The sequence below is a fragment of the Phocoena sinus genome, chromosome 19 (genome assembly GCF_008692025.1).
Source record: "Phocoena sinus isolate mPhoSin1 chromosome 19, mPhoSin1.pri, whole genome shotgun sequence".
In the NCBI taxonomy this organism is placed as follows: Eukaryota; Metazoa; Chordata; class Mammalia; order Artiodactyla; family Phocoenidae; genus Phocoena; species Phocoena sinus.
This window is the reverse complement of record NC_045781.1, coordinates 53974000-53992263: the sequence shown is the minus strand read 5'-3', so window position 1 is coordinate 53992263 and position 18264 is coordinate 53974000. Positions and strand designations below refer to the sequence as shown.

General features: G+C 46.0%; 1 protein-coding gene across 2 annotated transcripts in view; it reads right to left on the bottom strand.

Annotated features, from left to right (window-relative positions):
• CDH13 (cadherin 13) overlaps positions 1-18264 on the bottom strand; it is a 1030265-nt gene that overhangs the window by 463801 nt on the left and 548200 nt on the right. The window lies entirely within an intron of this gene.

Here is an 18264-nt window from a genome sequence, read left to right as displayed (position 1 = left end):
GCTAAAGATAGCACTTCCGCCCACCCTACTTCCCAGATCTGCACTTTCCAATACCACAGCCATCAGCCAAGTGGTTATTTAAATTAAGACTAACTAAAACAGAAGAAAAAAAATCAGTTTCATAGTTGCACTGGCCATAGTTCCAGTGCTCAATAGTCACTGTATTAGACAACCATCTATGTGGCTACCATATCGGGCAGCATAGGTAGAGAACACTTCCATCGCTGCAAAAAGTTCTACTGGACCACACTCGTCTAGTCCTCCGATATATAAGGTGCCTGCCTTTTAGCAGGCATTAATGAATGTGAGCGTTGACCATGTTCAAATAGAAATGCAACTGTTCCTCAGCCCGGCTCCATTAGGCTATGGTCACAGAGACTGATTCAGGTTGTGAAGAAGATGAAAATCATGCAGTTGGCGGGGGTGGGGTTCCTCTAAGCAGAAGAGCACGCAATCACAACACAACACTGGGAACAGGGCTTCGGAAGGGGCCACAATAAGGAAAGGGCCCTGAAAGTCCAGCTTAGTTAGTTTCATGGTCATTGCTTCCACCTTGGGAGCAAAGACACTTGTGCGTCACCAGGCTCCGATCATTAAAACATCACCATGGTCTGGGCTGCTGGTCAGCTCTCTGCTGAGCTGGGCAGATGCTGCTCTTCTTTCTCTCAATGGCCACTCGTGTGTACTCAACATCTATCTCCTTGGGCTGTAATTTCTTCAAATTATTGTCAGCTATGGACAAGGTGCCCAGGCTGCCTTTGAGAATGTGCAGGACATCCCCCCTTGATTTTCTCCATTTCTTTCTGCCCTGCCCTCTCCCTCCTGGTATTAACACCTGGGTTTTCCTGTCCTCTCACTTTTGCCTTCCTCACCATTTTTTATTTCCCATTATTTAAAAAAAAAAAAGAAACTGAGGTCAAATTCACATAATATACAATCAGTCATTTTAAACTGACCAATTCAATGGCATTCAGTGCATTCACAGTGTTGTGCAATCACCATTATTATCTAGTTCCAGAACATTTTCATCATCCTGAAAGGAAACCCCAGTACTCATGAGCTGTCACCAGTAATCAGCTTTCTATTTCTGTGATTTACCTCTTCTAGACATTTTCTATCAATGCAGTATGTCTGGCTTCTTTCCCTCAGCAGTATGTTTCCGAGGTTCATCCACATTGTACCATGTATCAGTACTGCATTCCATTTTTATGGCTAGTAATAGCCCACTGAATGGATGACCAACATTGGTTTATCCATCCCTCAGTTCATGGACTCCCTTACCTCCTGATTAGCTAAAACAACAGGAAGGGGGAGAAGCCTAGTTTCCACGATGTTAATGGAGAACGTTGATGCCAAATTGTCGCCAGAATTGTTTTTCCAAGGATGGCAGAACACGTGGCATCTCAGGAAGGCATGTTGGCATCCATCAGGCATTTCCACCCTGACCATTTCTTTCTGGTCTCATTACTTAAATTTTTTCTCATGAAACATTAACCACAGTGTGATTTCTATAATGCTTAATAGTTCTTATAGGAGAACATTGTTATGAGGTTTAGTTTTTAAAGGTGCGGAATATGCTGGCTTAAATAAGTTCTCAACTGCAGGCCTTCTAAATGTCTATACTGTGTCAAAGGTGCACTGTGAACTTCAAAGAAGCAATTACAGTTTTCAATGCTTCTCAAACTTTCAATGTTTCCCAACTGTTCCCAAGGGAGCACAGAACTCCCTTTTGAGTGAGTATGTGTGTGTGAGTGAATGTGTATGTGTGTGTGTGTGTGTGTGTGTGTGTGTGTGTCTTCGGGCCATCTCTCAGTTCTTCTGTTTTACACAGTTTGAAAAAGCTAGTCTATATTAATATCTGAATCCTTCTTAGGTCTATGTAATGGGGGGGCTGTCAACACACTTTAGAGACTGGAGTGTTTCTACCAGGCTTAAAATAGGTACATTTTGAATCACAAGTTAAATATCTTAAACGCATTTAAATGCAAATTATTTCTGAATTAATCATATAGGCTATATAAAGTGTCATGAGTTTGAATTGCAGCCGAATGGTAACAACTCGTAACTTGTAATAACACAATTTTCATTTGGAAAATATCTTAATCTTTCAGCACTTCGTAGCACACAAGTTTGAGGATCTCAAAGGCAGAGAGTCATAAAAAAAAGGTATCCTTAAGAAATGCACATTCCAGCATATATCCTCAGTGTATGTATTAGCAGTTAAAATATAATCTGCTTAAATGTGCTGTATAGTTGGAAATTGTGTTTCTGAATAATATCTACATAATTGTCAATAAAAATAAACTTGCAGTAAATTATCTAGATCTTAAGGTACCAAAGACAAATGGTCTTTGCTGGAATTAGTTTTCCCTCAGGAGTAAGGAAATGGAATTTGTCTTCCACAATGAGGATAAATAAAAATTAAAACACCATGCAGAATTAAAATTGAGCACTGGTGAGTTCTTCTAGAACCCTATTACTGGTTGCTTCTCAGAATTAAGGGGGGATCTCTGGACAGGTGGAGCCCCCAGCATATCAAGATTCCGGCTAACATGAAGTCTGGTTGGTGAAAAGACGACTTGGTAGACAGAAGATTCACCATGTTTGAGCACATACGTTACCACTTTCAAAGCTCACAGCAACCCTATAGGGTAGGTTTTCCTATTCTCATTTTACACCAGAGTTTCCCAGCGTGCTATTATGGCATTTGGGGCTGCATCATCCTTTGTGGTGAGGACTGTCCCGTGAATTGTAGGATGGTTAGTGGCATTCCTGGTCACTACCGCCGAGATGCCAGTAGCACCCCTCCCCCAGTTGTATTAACCAAAAATGTCTCCCAACATGGCCAACTGTCCCCTGGGGGCCAATAGAAGTCCTAAATGAGAACCACTGGTTTACAGTGAGCAAACCCAGCATTTAAATGCTGTGTGACAGTGTGTGGAGCCTGGACTCTGGATGGGAAAGAAGTGGGTCTGTCACCTGACTGTGTCACCTACTGGTTGTGTGACCTGCTTCCTGACACTTCCCTAAGACTTCGCTTCTCCAAGTGAAAAATGCACAAAAACAGTCTCTTCCTTCAAGGTTCCTGAGGGAGCAGCAGATGTGTTTTGTTCACTCTCAAATCCCTAGTGTGCTAGGGGACAGTTCACTTTGAAGAAAGGGGCTTCATCTGAGCTGGACACAGTGTGAGGTGGAGCTTGGCTGTCGCCACGTTGTGTGGGTTGCACTGGGGCAGGAACCTGGACTCGGAGCTGACTGGGTCCAACACCAGGGCGCTTTCCCCTGTGGCGAAGGCTAGCCTGGGGTCAAGACCAGGTGCGAGGGACCTGCCTCCTGAGGCTGAGGAATTAACACTCCAGCCACTGCCCCTGCCTCGCCTGCGGAAAAGAAGGCCTCAGAGCAGCACCTCGTGCTAAAGGATAGAGCCAAAGCAGCTCTGAGCCCGAGGCCGCTTCAGGCGCACACAAAAACCAAGTGTCCAACTGTTCCTTGTTCCTCACTTATTCTGAAGAAAATGATCCTCAAACAGCATCAAGATGACACTTCAAGAAGGGAAACGAGCAAAGCGTGAAAGAAGCTGGAACATTTAAGTTCTGGTAGGAAAACACATCAGAGAAACGACAATCTGCCTCCGACCTTAAGAAAGGGAATCACAGGGGTGCCACTGAGGGTCGGCTGTGAGTGACCTCTCCCTCCTGTTATCACCCGATCTACAGCCAGCAAAAGAGGGGAGCCCTGTGCTCACACTACCGGCTATGCCCTCTGTCCCCAGGTTCTAGAGTGACAGTAGCTGGGGCCAAACGTGAGATCATCTATCACTTACCAGCTGTGTGACCTTGGATTGATTCCTAACCTGCTCTTTGCCTTTACTTCCTATCAGCTGAATTTAGAATAAGATTTTTCTGGATAATCCAGGTGGACCCAATGTGGTCACAGGGTCCCTACAAGTGGGAGAGGGAAGGGGAGGGAAAACAGTGTGCGCGGACTCACCTCACCATTGCCAGCTGTGAAGACGGAGAAAGAGGCCACAGGCCAAGGAAGGCCAGGGCCTCTCGAAGCTGGAAAAGGCAAGGAAACCGACTTCCCTAGAGGCTCCAGAAGGAACCAGCCCTTCCTGCTGACACCTTAATTTTAGCCCAGGGAGACCCCTATTTGACTTCTCACCTCAAGAACTGGAAGGTAACAGATCTGTGTTGTTTTAAGCCACCAAGCTTGTGATCATTTGTTATGGCAGAAACAGAAAACTAACACTGGTTACCTAACACATTGAGTCAATGCCAGGGTAGTGAGGGCAGAGTGAACCCCCAAAGCAACAGTCTCAGCATCACCGTGGTGGTGCTTATTCTACTACTTAGAGAGTTAGAGTTGGCCTCAGGTGCAGCCCACGGGCTGGACAGCCCCAGCCTGCCTCGAGTCCCCGAGCAATGCGCTGCTCCCAAGGGAAACTTGCCGGGAAAGGGAAGCAAGGATAAGCTTCCTCTTATACACAGCATCTGCATGGTCATCCTCCCTTTGCAAAGCCTTTTCCAACCACTATTTAATTTATTCAGGAAGCAGAGTGCAGACATACTCAGGCAGCCCCTGCCCTTGATCTAGAAGTGGGGTTCGCTGCATCTCCATGAAAATGCCTCTGGGGAGCCTGTCTCAGTGGAGTTAGTTCACCTCTGAGCCTGACAGCACCCCCACAAATTTAGCCTTTCCTTGGAAATCTCCAGAAAAGGGAAATGTATAAGCTCCCTTTCAGGACTGACTATGGTCTCAAAAACTGCTCTCAGGTTGTCAAAGGACTATGGAGCTGCCAATTCCTAAGGGCCATGACGGCCCATCTAGTTCAGAGGTCATCAAACTTTTTCTGTAGGCGGGCAGAGACTAAATACTTCTGGTAATTAACAGAGAGCCTCACATAAAAGAAAGTAAGAAACACTAAACAGGAACTAAGGTGACGTAGAGTTCAGGATTAGGCTCTGCATTAAAAACTCAAAAGGACTCCCTTTTCTCCAGCCGGAACATGGAAGCAACCTGAGTGTCCATCAACAGAGGAATGGATGAAGAAGATGTGGCACGTATATACAATGGAATATTACTCAGCCTATAAAAAGGAATGAAACTGAGTTATCTGTAGTGAGGTGGATGGACCTAGAGTCTGTCAAACAGAGTGAAGTAAGTCAGAAAGAGAAAAACAAATACCGTATGCTAACGCATATATATGGAATCTAAAAAAAAAAAAAAGGTTCTGAAGAACCCAGGGGCAGGACAGGAATAAAGACGCAGACATAGAGAATGGACTTGAGGACATGGGGAGGGGGGAGGCTAAGCTGGGATGAAGTGAGAGAGTGGCATGGACTTATATATACTACCAAATGAAAAATAGATAGCTAGTGGGAAGCAGCTGCACCGCACGGGGAGATCAGCTTGGTGCTTTGTGACCACCTAGAGGGGTGGGATAGGGAGGGTGGGAGGGAGACACAAGAGGGAGGAGATATGGGGATACATGTATACATATAGCTGATTCACTTTGTTATACAGCAGAAACTAACACACCATTGTAAAGCAACTGTACTCCAAGAAAGATGTTAAAACAAAAACAAAACAAAGCAAAACTCAAAAGGAATAGAAAATGCATTACAAATTGTGAAATGCCAGTCCCCCAGGTTTCTGAGCCTTTATGACCAGCTGCTGAAGACCTCTACCTTGGGTCTACCACCTTTACCTGTGCTGTCCCCCAGGTGTTAGCCATTGACTCAATGCGCACCCTAAGCCAGGAGGGTATGATCCACTTTGGAAGGACACAGGGCTCTCCTCCCGACTTCTCACTGTCAAACATCGTCAACCTAGTCTTGGATCCACTAATGTTTGACCTGCTAAGCCATCATTTAATGAGGATGCCACCTTTGGAGTGCCTGGTCTGGCACACTGACCAAGGCTCAGTCTGACCCCAGCTGCAGGCAGGGAATGAGCATCTACAAATGACAGAACACAATCAAGCTCCTTTAGCAAGCATGTCATCTTTCCAACATGGTACCAGAAACATGGACTTTGCTTAAAGGAGTCCATTATGCACATATCCATACCTTCAGAAGAAAGAAAATTAATGTGGAAATGATCTTTTGCCACATTAACGCCTTACTGCAAGAACAAGATAAGCCTTCTTCATAATAAAGATCCTGAAACAGCTGCCAATCAAACAAATCAACAGCTAACAGCTCCAGCCAACTGCGTTTAATAAACAATTTTGAGATAGCCCACTGATAAACTCACAAAGAAGAAAGAACTAAAAGCTTGGAATTTTAACAGGGAATGCTCTCTTGGCCTGGAGATTGAGCCAAACGAAATGGGAAGGACCAGGCAAATGCATAAAGCATTCCCCACCCCTCCACTCATGGATTTAGAATAAGGAGAGGTTTTCTGGTTTACTGTCTAGAAGGGAACTTGAAGGCTGAGCTCCGGGAAGGCAGGGTTTATCTTTTATCTCTCTCTCCCAGTGCCTGCTAGGTAGTGGGTTCTCAACAAATGAACGCATTTTTGAATTAATTTCTATTTCATGGCAATTTGAATGTTATTGTTGACTTTCTCGAATAAATCTTATCCTCCTGGAATGCAAATTGGATGTCACTCCCTTGCTTAAAGCCCTCCTAGGCTTCCTTAGAATAAAATCCAAGCTCCTTACCCTACTCTGCAAGCCCTGGTGGGACCAGGTCCCCCAATTCTTGCTACTTATTTCACCCAAAGGTATTATTTAATGTCTTCACCATGAGTTTGAATTCACCACGCAGGTCTTCCTGGAGAGGACGTCATTTATCTGATTTGTGCCACTCTGGCTTCAGAGACTCAGGGACAGGACTCGCTGTCTCTCACTGTCCTCCACTGGCAAGCAGAGCGGTCTGGGCAAAATTCAAATCTGATCGTGTCACTCTTCAGCCTGAAATACTCTAACGTCTGCCCGTCACCAAGGGCTATTACATCTAAGCTCATTCCTTGGCATTCGGTCCCCCCTTCCTCGCTAGTCAAGTCCATTTCCTATTTCCCTCAGGAGTCACTGTCCCACTTCTCCAGAGCAGCTTAGGCTCTTTTGCCCCCTCTCTCCGGAACACTCTCCTGCCCTGCCCCCTCCTGTCCCCTGGCTAACACTCCTCCTCATTCTTCATCACTTGCTTTGATGGCCACACTCTGTAAGGTTGTCCCTGGCCCTGCCCTTGTCCCATGGTGGTGTAGGTATCTTGTTACAAATCATCATCCCCAACTAGACCAAGAGCTTTATAAGAACAGGGACAGTATCCCGTGCCGCTGTGCCCCACAAATGAACAGACCTCTTGTCTATTCAAGCCTGATGAATATTTCAGTGAACAAACCAGATCCTCTAAGAGGCCAGCCCCAGGCTGGTGCCTGCAAAGCATGACACATGGGGTCTGTCCTGTGCCTTCTAAGAGGTTGAGTAACATCTCCCACCTCGACCCACTAGATGCCAGTAGCACCAAGTTGGGGCAACCAAAAATGTCTCCAGGCATTGCCAGATGTCCCCTGCTGGGGCACAGTCACCCTGGATGAGAACCCCTGATGTCAAGGATACCTGAGAGGGAACGACAGCATTCTTGCCCTCGGACCTTCCATCAGGCCTCCCTGCAAATGTCAACTCCAGGTGAGGCCTGCCTGGACCACGCAGCTGCTTCCATCACTCTCTGCATCTTTAATCTGCTCCATTTTTATTCCCAGCATGTATAACCACCTGATGTGTTACATACCCGCTAATGTCTGTATATTGACAGAGTTCCATGAAGCAGAAACTTGCTGGTGATTTGCTGCTCTATCCCCAGTAACTTGAACCAATGGCTGGCATGAGTTAGGCATCCCATCGATGTCGGCTGAGTCAATAAATCTTGTAGTTGATCTGAAATACGCTTGACGGGGCTGCTGAGTGCATGCTGGCCTCCGTGTGCGCACAACCTTTTGGCAGTCCCAGGTCGCCTCTCCGTAAGTGCTGTCCACTTTCATACGCTTCCCTTGGCTGGAAGAGAAGGCTCAGCTGGCAGAAGAGCAGGCTCTTCCACACTCTTTGTATCCCGGGATTCTGCTCACAGATTCACTCCATTTCCAATCTCTAATTGATGCAGTCTGTTTCAATTAAACTTTAAGCAGGGGGCTGGCCAGAACTGAGGTGGGTGACCTGGAGGTCGGTAGCTCCGCAGACTCAGTGAGGACATGGGTTACTTGTGCACTTATTCCCCATCACGGGACTCTGGGTTTCCACCTGCTCAAAGGGAACTTAGCCCCCATCACAACATCACTCCAGGTACGTCCTGGGAAACCCAAAGCTGACTTCACAAGTGCCCCCTGATCAGTGTCAGCTTCTTCCTCCTTCATCTGGGCCGCTCGAGGGAGCTTCGCCATGGTGATCCACCCCCTAGTTACTGAGCCTTCCCGTGCCAAGGTGCTGCAGGAGTCTCTAGGCAGGGGGATGGCCTGCTTTAGAACTGTCATCCTTTGTCACTTGGCCTCAGCTGTAGTGCTTGAACCTGGAATCTTACCCGGTCTTTTGCCATTGGTTTAATTAGCTTCTGGTCCTCCAATTTTGCAAAGTATCTCATAAAAAAAATAATTTCCATCATTTTCTGCCCTCTAACCCCGAAGTGTCAAGCTCACCTTAAGGGGCCAGAGGAGGAGGACAGCCCATCTTCACCTTCTCTTCGGCTCCTCCCCACTCCTCCTCCCGGCTCCCGACAAACCCCTCCTTCCTTCCCCCCGCAACCAGCTCATTTCTACAAAATGTGAAAAAACCCGAAACCAGCCCCGGATGCCTGCTGATGATGCAAATAGATGGAGAGTGGGGGGTGGAAGCCAGAACGGGCGTCTTATCTGTGTTTGCAGGGTCTAGTCCCGCAGGGGTGGCCACCACGCCTGCTTTGGAAGGACAACAAAATCGCAGCAGCATTTTTGTTTCAGTACTGAGGGTCAAAACCATTTGTCAATTATTGAACTTGCTCTTACTTATAAATTCAGCAGGTGAGATAAAATGGGTCTAAAGGCTCTTGCGGTCCTGATACTGTGTGGTTCTTCAGCACCTTGGGCCAAAAAAAAGCCGCCAAGTCATTTGAAAAAAAGCTACGAGGAAAAAAATTTGGTTATAGTTAGATAACTAAAACAAAAAAACACACACAAAAAAGAAAAATTGATCATCACACATTTATTCATGCCATGAACGTTTGGTAGGTCCAGACTGTGGGCCGGGTGCCTGGGAGGCGAGGGGAGGAGAAAGTTGAGGAGGAATGTGGGGTTCTCCCACCTGCCAAGACTCAAGTTGAACCTCTTCTGAGGAGTTTGTGCTAATGAAGTTTAGAAAATATGTTTCCATAGCCCGGAGTGGGGAAGCAGCTTTGCTTAGTGGACCAAATAAGTAATCAGTCGGGAGCAACTTGGTGGTCTAATCCACGTATGTGGCTGCTGCAGCGGTGTCGTTTAACCTCTTCATGCCTCACTTTCACCAGCTGCACCTGGCAGATAAGCCCAGGTTGCAAAATGAAGCGCTTGGAAACATGAAGAGCCAATCGGGAAAGAGTCAGACAGAGATGCTTGGAGGTACTGGCGCGGGGAGAGGCTGGGAGCAATTCCTGAATTAATTTTTTCTAAAGTGAGTCAGAAAACAATCCGTTTACTTATTTATCAAATTGCGTTTCTCTGCATTTCAGTTTTTTAAGTGCTTGTCTCAAAAGAGACATCAGAAAGGAGTTTGTTTCAGAGAGTCACTGAGTGAAGCCGTTGACTGAGGGGAGATAATATCTTTGGTTCTCTGCTATTGTGTGTTAGGAACTCCTACCTGTATATCTCATTTGACATTCACAACAAATCCACCTGGTTGGTGTCATTAACCCCAATTCTAGTGATGAATACACTGGGGCATCAATGAATTATATTAACTCAGTGGTTCTCAAACTTGGCTTCACAGTGGAAACACCTGAGAGTTTCATCAATGGACTGAGGTTTGGTCCCGCTCCAACACATTCTGATCTAATTGGTTTGGAGCACAGCTTGGGCATTAGGGGTTTTAAAAGCTCCCCAGGTGATTTTTTTGAAGTGCAGAAAAGTTTGAGAACCACAAATAACTTACTCAAGGTTACAGATCTAAGATGGCAGAAAAGCTGGCTCTGCTGAGCCCAGGGCCAGCTTCTTCCTATCCGGAATTATTTTTGCCTGAACTGGCTCAAATCTTCTGAAGACACTTTCATCTCTGGCCTAAAAGGTTGGTCTGAGAAATAAGCAAAGACTCAGTAACATGCTATTTAACAGTCATCCAGAGTCTAGAGGAGAAAGAGCAAAGAAGCTTGGGACAAATTTGCCTGGCTCTCAGGAGCCATTAACGAAACAAAAACAAAGGCAGATTTGAAGAGTATGGATCGGATTGAGAGGCCTTTCACGTGGCGTGCCAGGGCACCTAGGGAAATAAGCACCTTCCAGGCACAAACCTAGACCCCAGCAGCACTGTTATCGAAATGGCTCAGAGGCCACATCCCCTGAGGCAAATTAATGAACAAGCCCGCGGCCCTGAAGTTAACACTTAGTGCATTCAGACCTGGGGTTCTCAAACGCCTGCCAGCATCAGAACCACCTGCAGGGCTCGTTAGGCCCAATGTGGGGCCTGAGAATTTGCATTTCTAACACATTCCCAGACGCTGCTGCTGGCCTGGGGGGCCGAGCTTTGAAAACTGCCCATTTGGATGACTGCCTTCTCCGGACGAACACACGGTGTTACTGACATTCAACCACTGAACTGCTCGCTGGATGCCTAGCACCTGCTTCACCTTTATTTCCCCTGCAGGGAGCTTCAACTATGAAACTGGTACATGAAGTGATGGCTTCCAGTTCTGGAACGCTAAGTAAGCGGTCGTGTGGAGCGCCATTCTTACACAGCCCGCTCACCACCTACAGCACCACGGGGAGATGATCCTGCAGCCTCACCCTCATTCTAAAGATGAGAAAACAGGTCGAGAAGAAAATAACTTGCCAAAGGTGATACAGTATCAGGACAAACCATGAAATGGCCGCTATTCACCCTTTTTTCAACTATAAAAATGGCAATTTCATATGGTTCCTCTGTAAGCAGGGTCTGTCTACCCTCAGTAGGTCTGATTCCAAAGCCTAAACTTTTAACCCAAGTCCTCTGTCTCCTCCCAGTTAGGACGCTTTCCTAGGCCATATGTCTTATTGATCGACAGGACCAAAATGTTGAGACGAGATCATAGGGGTAAAGCCACGCTCTCCAGGCAAGGACTGGTCACTGGCTCTCGGCTAGCCACCCTCATCACTGACCGCCTCTCACCTGCAATAAACTGTACCGTATAACTCATCCAGAGCAAGGTATATCCCAGATGGCGTGGCTGACCCTGAAGGTGACAGCCCCTGACCCAGGTCCCTTGCTAGCTCAGCTGGAGTCCTTTGTATGACACAGGGTCTTCCCTGAACACATCTCATCATGAGACTCGGTGAGGGAAGTGAGACACATAGGCAGTGGCTCTGCTTTGGGGATTCGAGGTTCCGGAAAGCATGGGATCAGAGTCACCCAGCATTTCAGGGCAGGCAAGGCAGAGTCGCTACCACCCAGCTCTGAGCATCGTAGGAGCAGGGTGACAGGAGGAGGTGGCAGTGATGATGACCCCTCTAGAACAGTGGTTCTCAGCTGGGGGCAATTTTGCCTCCATGGGACAACTGGCAGTATCTGGATGATTGTCATGACTGGGACTGGGGGATACTATTGGCATCTAGTGGCTAGAGGCCAGGTGCACTTCTAAACACCCTGTGATGCCCAAGGCCAGCCGCCATAACGAAGCATTATCCAGCCCTAAGTGTCAGTAGTACTGAGGTTGAGAACCCTTGCACTAGAATCTTATCATATATGGCTGGGTATTTCCTGTGGCACCCCTGTTTCTGGTCGTTTTACATGTAAACCAGGTTGTTGGGTCTCTTTGGCAATTCTATAAACCATCTGTACCCTGCAATAAACCCTTTTCTTTGCACGTTAGTTGGAGGAATCACAACTAAGAAAGACAGCCATGGGGAAGATCAGACTGGAGGATGAAGAAAGAATTAGCTTGTCCCCAAAACTGAGGGCTGAAGGAGGATTTCCTAGGACAAGTATTATCAAGGGCAGCACAATTCTATCAAGGTAATGTGTGCATCATCCACGTACAACACGGACGTCGTTATAACCCTCTAATCTGAGTAAATCTGCACCTCCCAACTGCCTTATGATTGCTAGCATGATGATACACATAGCTCCACGTGACAGCAGCATTTTTCATCTTAATGTACTTTCTGCTAAATTGTCATACGTGTTAGCATTGGGGCGGAGCCACCAATGAAGGGAAACACAGGAGCAAGGATAGATACCCTTTGCCTGTCTGGTGTATTCCAAATTCACAGTAATACTCTTAGCCATAAAGTCAAAACTTATCCAGAAATTGGCTCAAAGGAGAGCAAGTTGTATCCCAGAAAATGTGGGCGCATTTTCAGAAGGACACAGTGAAATCCTACTCGAGTTCTAAGACCAAGAACACAGATGGTTCCCTTTACCAGTTCTATAATTGAGAACGATAACCGCATCAAGCTCACCTTTATAAACGTTAAATGAGATCATCACTTAGGGATCTAGCACGGAGCCCTGGCACATTGTAAGTGTTCAATAAATGTTAACATCCACATTAAACAATAATATATCTTGGGAACCACTTTGGCCCTCAGCTAACACGTCAGTAAGGACAAGATAATAAAGCTTGTGAATGTGGAGGTCTAGAGAGTTCTTGGGGATTTAATAGGTGCTCAGTAAATGTCAGTCCTTGTTCTCTTTCCAAGTGCTCCCCTCTTGTCCCATCCAACTGTGACATCCCCAGTGCTTGGTGCGTCTCCCACGGTGGACAATGGAGCAGGGCAAAGGTATCCTGCCCGTGACACCTGCCCACTACCAAGGTCCTGTTTCCTGTTTCACCTCTCACCCCCTGCTGGGCCCAACTCCAACCCCCCACCCGCCTAAGAGACTCTGTCTCCCCCTCCACTCCTGTCCTCCCATATTGACAAATTTGCAGCCAGCAGATTATAGTCACAGTGTGAGTGAATCATTACCACCTGCTAATATTTTTACAGAATTTCATAAACTTGGTCATTCATGAATCATTTACAGTACTTTATTCCAGTGAAGAGTTCACAAATCACTCAAACGCTGGCAAAATGCATAATAATGAGTAGTATTTCAAGAGGCTTTGCATTAATATGTCAGCTTCCAATACTGCAAGAGCTAAATTATTTTGCCAGGTGCCACTTCGGGTCAGAAGCATGAGAAGCCCTTTGGGGGCTGCAGCAGGGAGAGTGGGCAGGTGGCCGTGGGCCTTGAAAAAACACAATATTTAAGAAGAAACAGATCATCCAGCAAGTCAAATCCCCTTCCAATAAGTGGAGTTCCTGGGAAAGAGGCCTAGGAATTTGCAGATTAGACATCAGAGTCTAGTTGGAGGTAAAACAGGAAGAAGTGTTTCTTAGTAATTGAAAATTCAGGGCTTTAGAGGTGGAGAGAAACAGATATGGATCCCAGATTCAACGCATACCAGCTGGGAGACCTTGAAAAAGTTATTTAACAGTTATTTGCTTGTCTATAAAATGGTGTTAACACCTACTTCTGAAGTCTCTTGTGTGAAATGGATTAAGTAAGACAATGTATATGACTTGTTTAGCACAACACCAGCCATGTAGAGCTCAATAAACAGTAAGTTTAATGATGATACACATTCAGGGGCTTCAAGGACAAATTCATCTCAGACTATTTCTTTTCGTGCAAATCTCTGAGGCTTAGTTCACAATGCTTTCTTGCTGGATTTGGAAAATGCTAGCACCATAGCATGAACTTGCATGTGAAGAGCACTTACCTTTAAAATAAACAACAACAAAATTCACCCACGTGCTCTCTGCTTTTTAAACTTGCAAGAGGGGAAAGTAAAATGCAGGAATTGGAGACCCAGGCTTCTGCTCTTTGAAGAAGCAGATCTGCAACCAACCACAATGCCCACCAGGGACAAGATGGATCTAACTGCACTAAGACAGTACATCATTTCTAAATAGGTGCTTGAAATGAAGTGGATTTGCAACTTTCTTCTGCCCAAAGTATATTGAGAAGGCAGGAACCCAGTTCTCATTAAATCCAGAAATAGCAGAACCAAACAGAGAGTAATAGGTAGGGACCTTCCTCAGCAGGGACACAAAGAAAACAGGAAAAAGACTAAATTGAAGAGCGAGAGGCGTGGGGGACCCAGCATTAGAAACTGGGTCCTCGCGAGGCTGGTGAAGAGTGTCTCAGGCCAGGCCGCCGTTTGGCTGCTGTAGCCCTGGTACTCCTTTCAGACACTGTATTCCCACCAAGCCCCAGGAGCCTCTCCACTGGGCACATGTGGCCCTGCGCCAGGGGTAAACCAAGACGAACAACGAACACGGCACAACTCCCTGGCATGTCACCTGTACACAGTGGTGAGGAACTTAAATCCGTTTATTTTGAAACAAAGCCTAGGCATTAAAATGAAAGCTCCGTGAGGGCAGGGAACCTGGTGGGTCTCATTTCCCATTACATTCCTCATCCTGCAGGTCCTCAATCAAATATATTAAGAATGAATGAATTGATGAATCAATCGAATTGCTACGGAGCACATTATGAAACCACAAATAAACTCACGATTACTTAAGAGAAGTTCATGCTTGAGATGGGAAGGCTGGGCCACCACCAGTTTTCGTTTACCTCCTTTGCCTTTCCCCTCACTAATTCCCACTCATGTGATGAGACTGTAAGGGGCTTACCATGTTCCTGGTACTGTTCCAAACGCTTGACACGCATTAACTCATTCAGTCCATTAAATCCTACGAGATCAGTATTATTATTGTCCCCATGTCACAGATGATAAAATCAAGGCAGATACCCTGCCCAAGTTCCCATAGCTAGTCCATAAAAGCCGTACTTTTAATTCAGCCAGCATGGCTACATGCAAAATTATGTTTGTAACTGCTACATACTACATGGCCTCACTTTCAGGAAAAATATGAGATGCTGTATGCTACAGACCAGACTCTATTTTACTAGCTGTTTAGCAACTATCAGTTAGCAAAAACTAGTCATTTCATCTTTTAGTGGACTGGCCAAAAAGTTCGTTCGGGGTTTTCTGTAACACCTTATGGAAAAACCCAAATGAACTTTTCGGCCAACTCAATACAAGCATTAAAGGTGCTAGTACTACCCCTATTTTATGGATGAGAATCACAAGATCAGAGAGGGTAAGTGGGCTGCCCAAGATCACACAGCTCAGTAAGCAGCAGTGCTGAGACTTGAACAACAATTTTCTGACCCCAGAGCCGTCGATATTAATCACTATTATCATTTACATAAAAATAAAAGTGACCCAAATTAAAAATTTTAAAATCATGGGGTTTTCTACTCAACCCTGCCCTCTGATACCTTTGTGAGCATTAGAAAGGGGCCGCCCTCTCCCTGTGGACACAGCCCTGAACTGCAGTGCAGCTTTTGGTGAGTAAACTGGGGGCTGGATGAGGCCTTTCTCATCCCTCAGCCATCCCCCTTGGGCAGTAAAATCCCTGCACAGCTATACCTGACAGCCCTGCATTCAGCTTTCGGAAGCCAGAGGAAAGGGACACTTCATGAATCAAAAATTCTCCTCAAAGAAAATCTCTGACTGGCATCTTTGGCAACATCAAAACCAAACCACCTGATGGACCAAAGGCCACCTTCTCCTCACTCCCACTCCCTGTGCGTCCCTGAATGTTGGTGTTTGAGTTCTTCCCGCTGTAAGCGCCCCAAGGCATCTTCCCCTCACGATCCCTGGAGATCAAGGTCATTGCCATCTAAGGAGAATGTTCACTCTGAGGTGGGCCCTGGTTTATGGAGCCCAGAAATCTCTCTCTGAATGTGGAAGGACTCCCAAAAGGGTGATGAAGTTTTAAACCACCTTTGGGTCCCACAAACATCAGAGGGGACCAATTAGCCATGCATGTATCCAAACTCCTGTTCAGCTCTTAAAATAGCTCCTACGGAGTCACCCCAAAAAGGCATCTCTCAGCGTCTCATTTACCAGTTCTCACTCCTGGCAGCCAGTTTTTTCCAGTTTCTCTGATTCACGCTAGTCCTATTTCCAGGCTACAGAACACTCCCAAGAAGACTTCTGCTCCTTTATTCTTTATCTTGTACCCTCTTAATTTCCTAGGTAATTCTAGAGCTCAGCTTCCTCCAGGAATCTCTCTCTTTACTTAAAAGAGGGGCGGCAAATGCTATGAAGTTCAGTTCCTGTCAGGATAGAAGGAAAAACCATTGAGTCTGTGGTAGATGTCAACCTTCTCACGGTTGAAGGTAGGAAACTGATGTTAAAAACTTGTGGAACTTAACCCAAAATTTTAAATCTTTTTCAGCAAAAAAATGAATAAGAGCAGCTCTGATTTACTGAATGCTCACTAGGTGCTGGGCATTGTGCTAAGAATTTGCAAAAATAATTTTATTTCATTTTATACAGTCCTTAGAGATGCTGGTACTATCCCCACTTTGTGGAGGAGAATCAAAAATCCTCAGAGAGGGTAAGTGGGTCGCCCAAGATAAAAACAGCACAGTAAACGGCAGGGCTGAGACTTGAATGGCGATTTGCTAACCCCAGAGGTCTGAATCACCATGCTATGAAATTATGAAATGTATCGTATCTTTGGTTCCTTGTGTCTGAAAATTAAGAGATATTCCTATCACAGGCAGGGAAAAAGTAGAGGGCACCTACCCATGCTCTGCAGCTGGCTTATCCACAGCACCTGGACACTGACAGCTGCCAGGTCACCTGTGGTCACCGTCAAGCCCAGCTGGACCTGGGAACTTCTGAGGGTGCCAACATTCAATTTCTACAACAACCAGATTCCCTGCCGGGGGTTCGCTGAGGATGCACACTGGTCACCCTCAGATGGCACCCCCTGCAGATGCTCACAGCATCTGCCTTTTGGCAAAGTTCCTGAGAGGGAGGTCCTCCCAGGACCCGGGACCCTGGAACACACCGTTCAGCGTGAGGCTGGATGGGCCTTTCCTCACCCACTGCCCTGTATTTGTCTAGTATTTTAATGCCTCTAATGCCCTCTTCTATCTTCTCCTCACTGGAAACTCACAGCAATCCAGCTGGTAGCTAGGCAAGTGTTACGTGCATTTTATGGGTGGAATCCTGAGGACCAGTGCTTACTGGGTCTTCCCAAGGTCAGTATCACATGGTGACAGAGGAGGCTAGACCCGGGGTACCCATTTCCCAGCCAGAGCACTTGACTTTCCAATGCAATGTCCCTCCACCCTCTGTCTGCAGAAAAGGAAGAATATGGAGGTTTTTTTAGGGAAGAGGAAGTAATTTTGTTGAAGTGGGATTGGGATGTTCTTACACGGTGTTTTGACGAAGAAAACCAGAGATGCCAAGTCCACTCCTAGAAACTGGCCGCCACCCCCCAGAGCCCAATCCAGGGAAACGCGCATGTGACGGGCAATGGTGATGGAAAGCAAACTCTGTTGACTGGGCCTTGTTCCCGAGTGCCTGCTTCCAGCTCAGGGTGCTGCATCCCACAGAGGGCTTTCCCCGAAAATGGCTGGGAATCTTGTCCCATTTCTTGAAAAATGAGCTTACTGCCCTCAAGAGGCTTGGGTCCTTAACAGAGGCTGTGAGATGGGACTCTTGGGGGTGTCGTAGAGAGGGGATAGGACAGACCTGGAGCCTATATGAGATTTAATATCTGTGTGCAACTACTTTGGTCTCTGAATCTTGAACAGGTGTCAACTTCTGAAACTATCCTTTTACAAATAGCCTTTTGTTTCTCCATGTAAAAGAGAAGCAAGTACATTATAGAAAAATCAGAAAAAAAAAATCAACAACACCAAATACAACCACCAACACTTTGATTTTTCCTCTATCATGCTTCTTCACAAACATACCCATCATGATATGTGTAAATACTCCATCTGTAATGAGGATACCATATGTGTTGGTGTGCCTGTTTCCATTCAATATCTTGAAAATCTCCCATATAACTAGAACTTCTTCAAAAATATTTTAAATGATTGTAGAAAACTTCCTTGCAAAATTGTGCCATAATTTAACCATTATATATTGCTGAATATTTAGCAACTGTTTCCATTTTAAGGATCGTGTCCTGCTATATCATCATTGTACAAAAACCTAACTAAATTCCTCCCTATTTCCTTAAGATGGCTTTCTAGAAGTAGAA